The 6452-nt window shown below is 37.9% G+C and overlaps 1 long non-coding RNA gene across 1 annotated transcript; it reads left to right on the top strand.

The window, feature by feature from the left end:
* The first annotated feature begins 904 nt into the window (after positions 1-904).
* On the top strand, positions 905-3353 carry LOC140583071 (uncharacterized). The gene is made up of 7 exons (XR_011985860.1): positions 905-1136; positions 1257-1334; positions 1447-1535; positions 1628-1730; positions 1805-1924; positions 2000-2103; positions 3230-3353. It is a non-coding gene; the product is annotated as an uncharacterized lncRNA (long non-coding RNA).
* The last annotated feature ends 3099 nt before the right edge of the window (positions 3354-6452 follow it).

Raw genomic sequence — 6452 nt, 5'->3', positions numbered from 1 at the left:
ACTGGTTAACGGATAGGAAGCAGCGAGTAGTTATAAGAGGCTCGATGTCACAGTGGGCCTGCATTCATAGTGGGGTACCGCAGGGTTCAATTTTAGGACCACTTTTGTTCCTTATTTACATAAATGATATAGACACCAATATATACAGTAAACTGGTGAAATTTGCAGATGACACCAAGGTGGGTGGTGTAGCAGATACTGAACTAGCGGCTCAGCAGCTACAGCGGGATCTTAATTTAATTAGTGACTGGGCTGACACCTGGCAGATGAAATTTAACATAGACAAATGTAAGGTACTCCATGTAGGGAGCAGAAATATAAAGTACAGGTATTTTATGGGACCTACTGAAATAAAGGTAGCTGATTATGAGAAAGACCTTGGTGTGTATGTTGATGCTTCCATGTCTCATTCTCGCCAGTGCGGGGAAGCAATAAAAAAGGCCAATAGGATGTTGGGGTATATCTCCAGGTGTGTGGAGTTTAAGTCAAGGGAGGTAATGCTAAGATTATACAATTCCTTGGTGAGACCTCACCTAGAATATTGTGTACAGGTTTGGTCACCATATCTTAAAAAGGACATAGCGGCCTTAGAAAAGGTGCAGCGTAGGGCCACAAGAATGATTCCTGGTCTTAGAGGAATGTCATACGAGGAAAGGTTATTTGAGCTAAATCTGTTCAGCCTCAAGCAAAGGAGACTGAGGGGGGACATGATCCAGGTCTATAAGATTCTAACAGGTTTGGATGCTGTTCAACCGAATAGTTACTTCAGCATTAGTTCAAATACAAGAACTCGTGGCCATAGGTGGAAATTAGCGGGAGAACATTTCAAACTGGATTTAAGGAAGCACTTCTTTACACAGCGTGCAGTCAGAGTATGGAATAGTCTTCCTGATAACGTAGTGCAAGCTGAATCCTTGGGTTCCTTTAAATCAGAGCTAGATAAGATTTTAACAACTCTGAGCTATTAGTTAAGTTCTCCCCAAGCGAGCTCGATGGGCCGAATGGCCTCCTCTCGTTTGTATATTTCTTATGTTCTTATATAGACTATGGCCCTGGCAACACACCAGTTTATTGTCTGGCACAGAGAATGGCAAACCAACAGGAACATTCCAGACAATGAAATCGAACCTCTTAAGGTATAAAGCAAAAATATTTGTTTTAAATAAAGTAATTAATTGCATTTAACATGAATATATAATTTTGTATACTGTATATGCTGACTGCAATTTTTTCACACAATGCTTCTATATTTGCAGGATGCAGAGAAGGTTCTGTGGCCACGAATTGTTGGGGGATCTCTTGGACCTGAGTGGGGAAACCACTTCATTCTTTGGGTAATATTAATTATATTTCAGTTAATGTCAAATACAATTATATTTTCTTAAATGTCCTTTTATGTGATTTTTTTTTTTACAAACCTTATATACTTTAATTTATTCAAAACAGGTATTTGCTGTACCAGGAAAAGAAGTGAGAATATATGATTCGAGTGAGCAACACAACACAATAGATGAGGAAGTTTTGGAAATGCTCAGGTGTAATATCTTGTGTGTTTACAGAGATATATATTTCATATGACAATGTGCTTGGTCAGAAATCATGAGTAAGTTGTGGTTTGTGTTTTTAGACACATTTTTCGCTAGCACAACTCCTTAGATGGCTGGACAATATCCTGTCCTCAGATGTGGAAGCACACAGATGACTTCAATTGTGGGGTGTTTGTATGCACGGTATGTTTAAACAGTTATTTTTGTCATGTTTTGGTAATATTGCAAACACCTACTAAGTTGTAGTTCTTTAACAGATGGCTGAGACAGATGTTAAGGAAACAAGAATGTCACCTGAGGTACTTCAACCTGAACAGCTGTGTCATCTTCGACTATATCATGCATCATGCCTGGTAAAGGATATTTCAGTATCAGAGGTATGCAGTGATGACTATTTTTTTTAGCCATTATATTTCCTTTGAAAAACTGTGATTAAAATCTATTTATCTTAGCAGGCCCTTCCAGCACTGAAAAGACGGAGAGAAACCGAAAGATCTAGAAGCTGCTGCCTTGCACAGGGCATTTATGCCTGTGTGTATCAAAAGATCAGAAAAAAGTAAGACCTTTTTTTTTAATAAGAACATAAGAACATAAGAAATTTACAAACGAGAGGAGGCCATTCGGCCCATCAAGCTCGTTTGGGGAGAACTTAGCTAATAGCTCAGAGTTGTTAAAATCTTATCTAGCTCTGATTTAAAGGAACCCATGGTTTTAGCTTCCACTACAATAGCAGGAAGACTATTCCATACTCTGACTACACGCTGTGTAAAGAAATGTTACAACTCTGAATCATAGACCTGAATCATATCCCCCCTTAGTCTCCTTTGCTCAAGGCTGAACAGATTCAGTTCCGCTAACCTCTCCTCGTAAGACATTCCTCTAAGACCAGGAATCATTCTCGTAGCTCTTCATTGCACCTTTTCTAAGGCAGCAATGTCCTTCTTGAGGTATGGTGACCAAACCTGCACACAGTATTCTAGGTGGGGTCTTACCAAGGAATTATATAAGTGTAACATCACCTCCCTTGACTTAAACTCCACACATCTAGAGATATAACCCAACATTCTGTTCGGCTTTTTTATTGCTTCCCCACACTGGCGAGAGGGGGACATGGAAGCATCAACATACATACCGAGATCTTTCTCGTAATCAGCTACCTTTATTTCAGTGGAACCCTTAAAATATCTGTACTTTATATTTCTGCTCCCTGCATGGATTACCTTGCATTTATCTGTGTTAAATTTCATCTGCCAAGTATCAGCCCATTCGCTAATCAAATCCAGATCCCGTTGAAGCCTCTCTGCTGCTAGATTAGTATCTGCTACCCCGCCCACCTTAGTGTCGTCTGCAAATTTAACCAGTTTACTGTATGTATTCGTGTCAATATCATTAATATAAATTAGGAACAATAGAGGTCCTAAAATTGAACCCTGCGGTACCCCACTATAAACGGAGGCCCACTGTGACATAGTGCCTCTAATAACTACTCGCTGCTTCCTATCAGTTAGCCAGTTTTTGATCCAAGCTGCCACAGTTCCTAAAATTCCTGCAGCTTTAAGCTTTAACAAGAGCCGTTTGTGGGGGACAACATCAAAGGCTTTCTGGAAATCTAAGTAAATAACACAACAAATGTGTCTGGACAATCTTAAATGTGTAGATATTAAAGAAAATCTTGTTCACAGGTCAATGCACCCAGAAGTCAAAACCATAAACTGGGTGCAGTGTGACTACTGTGATGGTTGGCTGCACAGTGAGTGTGCAGGGACTGACCCTAGCACATTTGACACAGACACCCCATTCAGCTGTGGTTGTCATTTTCCAGATCCATATCCATATAAAAGGTACAAATATTATTACATTTAGATTACTTAGGAAAATGTTATTTGGTTATAAAACTAATTCTTCTTTTTTTCCCATCTCCAGTGTACATGCTGCTCTATGTGAAGGACTAGTGGTCAGAATGATTACAGATGAGGAAATTATGGTAAAAAATTGTTTTCACGGCCATGATACTTGAAACTGACAATTGATTAAAGCTTACTATTTACTACTCTTCTTTTAATCTGGTATAGACGCTTCAAAATGATCTTGTAACACTGAAGTCCAACCGAATGTATCTCCACCAGAACCCGTCATTTGACCCAAAACTCAAACAACTTAGAGATACATCCATCTCAGTGTTTGATGAAAAGCAAGTATGTAAATTTTGTTTTGCAAACCTAAAATACGCATATATATATATATATATATAAATAATAATATAGTGTGTATGTGTATTTGTGCCATTATATCTTTTGAATAACATTTTTAACTCCATAATTATACTTGTTCCTGTTACAGATAGAGGCCATCATAGAAAGAACTTTCGCTGTTTTAAAACTGGGCAAGTCAAGCATGGGGGACACCTCATTTATCTTAGAGGTCATGGTTCCAGAAGTAAGGTTCAATCTAAATATAGAAGTGTTTGCAAAGACAGCATTAGCCATACTTATTTATTCTTATTGTTTCTATACTAAAGATCATTTCACCAAAAGATGAAGATCAGTGAGAAAATGTTCCACAGTTACTGCGGGTGTTTGCTTAATCACCTTTTTACATTATTGCATGTAATTGATGATACTTTAGCAAGTTAATCACTTTTTCTTTTGTGTTTCAATTAAAAAATAATTTATTAAAATGCAACATTTAAACAATTTTAACATTTCTTCCTGGGAAAAAAAAATAATTTATTTGTCATTTAATACCTTAATGTCAACTATAAAAACATGTTCTCATTCATTCTTTATCTCTCTGCAAGGTCACAGTCCTAATCCTGAGAAAGCTGGAGGGTTTTAACAGATACCAAGCAGAAACGACATTTGCAAAATATGTCATTTTAATGATCAGAGAAGATTTTTACATTTTCAATGTTCATTATTGTATATTTGTGTATATGTAATGTAAATAGAACAAATGATGTCTCTTTAATCATTGTGTCAGTTTTTAATTAAAATTATAAGAACTTAAGAACATAAGAAATTTACAAACGAGAGGAGGCCATTCGGCCCATCAAGCTCGTTTGGGGAGAACTTAACTAATAGCTCAGAGTTGTTAAAATCTTATCTAGCTCTGATTTAAAGGAACCCAGGGTTTTAGCTTCCACTACACTAGCAGGAAGACTATTCCATACTCTAACTACACGCTGTGTAAAGAAGTGCTTCCTCAAATTTGTTTTAAAATGTTCTCCCGCTAATTTCCACTTATGGCCACGAGTTCTAGTATTTAGACTAATATTGAAATAGTCATTTGGCTGAACAGCATCCAGACCCGTTAGAATCTTATAGACCTGAATCATATCCCCCCTTAGTCTCCTTTGCTCAAGGCTAAACAGATTCAGTTCCGCTAACCTCTCCTCATAAGACATTCTTCTAAGACCAGGAATCATTCTCGTAGCTCTTCGTTGCACCTTTTCTAAGGCATCAATGTCCTTCTTGAGGTATGGTGACCAAACCTGCACAAAGTATTCTAGGTGGGGTCTTACCAAGGAATTATATAAGTGTAACATCACCTCCCTTGACTTAAACTCCACACATCTAGAGATATAACCCAACATTCTGTTCGCCTTTTTTATTGCTTCCCCACACTGGCGAGAGGGGGACATGGAAGCATCAACATACATACCGAGATCTTTCTCGTAATCAGCTACCTTTATTTCTGTGGAACCCTTAAAATATCTGTACTTTATATTTCTGCTCCCTGCATGGATTACCTTGCATTTATCTGTGTTAAATTTCATCTGCCAAGTATCAGCCCATTCGCTAATTAAATCCAGATCCCGTTGAAGCCTCTCTGCTGCTAGATTAGTATCTGCTACCCCGCCCACCTTGGTGTCGTCTGCAAATTTAACCAGTTTACTGTATGTATTTGTGTCAATATCATTAATGTAAATTAGGAACAATAGAGGTCCTAAAATTGAACCCTGCGGTACCCCACTATGAACGGAGGCCCACTGTGACATTGTGCCTCTAATAACTACTCGCTGCTTCCTGTCAGTTAGCCAGTTTTTGATCCAAGTTGCCACAGTTCCTAAAATCCCTGCAGCTTTAAGCTTTAGCAAGAGACGTTTGTGGGGGACAACATCAAAGGCCTTCTGGAAATCTAAGTAAATCACATCATAGGCCTTTTTGTGACCAATTTCACTTGTAGCTTCCTCAAAGAACTCAAGTAGATTCGTTAAGCAGGATCTACCTCACCTAAATCCATGTTGGCTATCCTTTATGATGTTATTTGCATCTAGGTAATCTACCATTTTCACTTGAATTATAGCTTCCATTATTTTTCCAGTAATGCTAGTTAAACTGATTGGCCTATAGTTTGCTGGATTACTTCTATCCCCTTTTTTGAATATGGGTGTTATATTAGCATGCTTCCAATCTGATGGTACCACACCCGCAGATAACGATTTCTGGAATATTAAAGTTAAAGGTTGGCTAATAATATCCCTCATCTCTTTTAAGACTATAGGTAAGATGCCATCAGGCCCCTGCGATTTATTTATTTTGAGTTTAGCTAGGCTTAGTATCACATCAACCTCAGTTATACATATATTGGTCATAGACGATGCTGTATTCGTATTAATTAGTGGTAAGTTACTTGTGTTCTCTATTGTGAACACCCTTGAAAAATAATCATTAAACTCATTTACCATATCAATTTCATTATCAATTATAAGTCCCTTACTATCCTGCAAATTAGTGATTTCAGCTTTTTTTTATATTTGAACTTAAGGTTTATCTGAATACAGCTATGGTTTGTACAACTTTGAACAAGGTGAGTGAAAGACTCACGCCACTCCTAAGTGGCAGGTGACAGTGGCTACCTGTCTCAAAAAAAACGTAGCTGACATCGGCTGCACATCCAGTTATT

The sequence above is a fragment of the Paramormyrops kingsleyae genome, chromosome 25 (assembly GCF_048594095.1).
Source record: "Paramormyrops kingsleyae isolate MSU_618 chromosome 25, PKINGS_0.4, whole genome shotgun sequence".
Lineage (NCBI taxonomy): Eukaryota > Metazoa > Chordata > Actinopteri > Osteoglossiformes > Mormyridae > Paramormyrops > Paramormyrops kingsleyae.
Note: the sequence above shows the minus strand (reverse complement) of the source record. Positions and strands in the feature narration are given on the sequence as shown.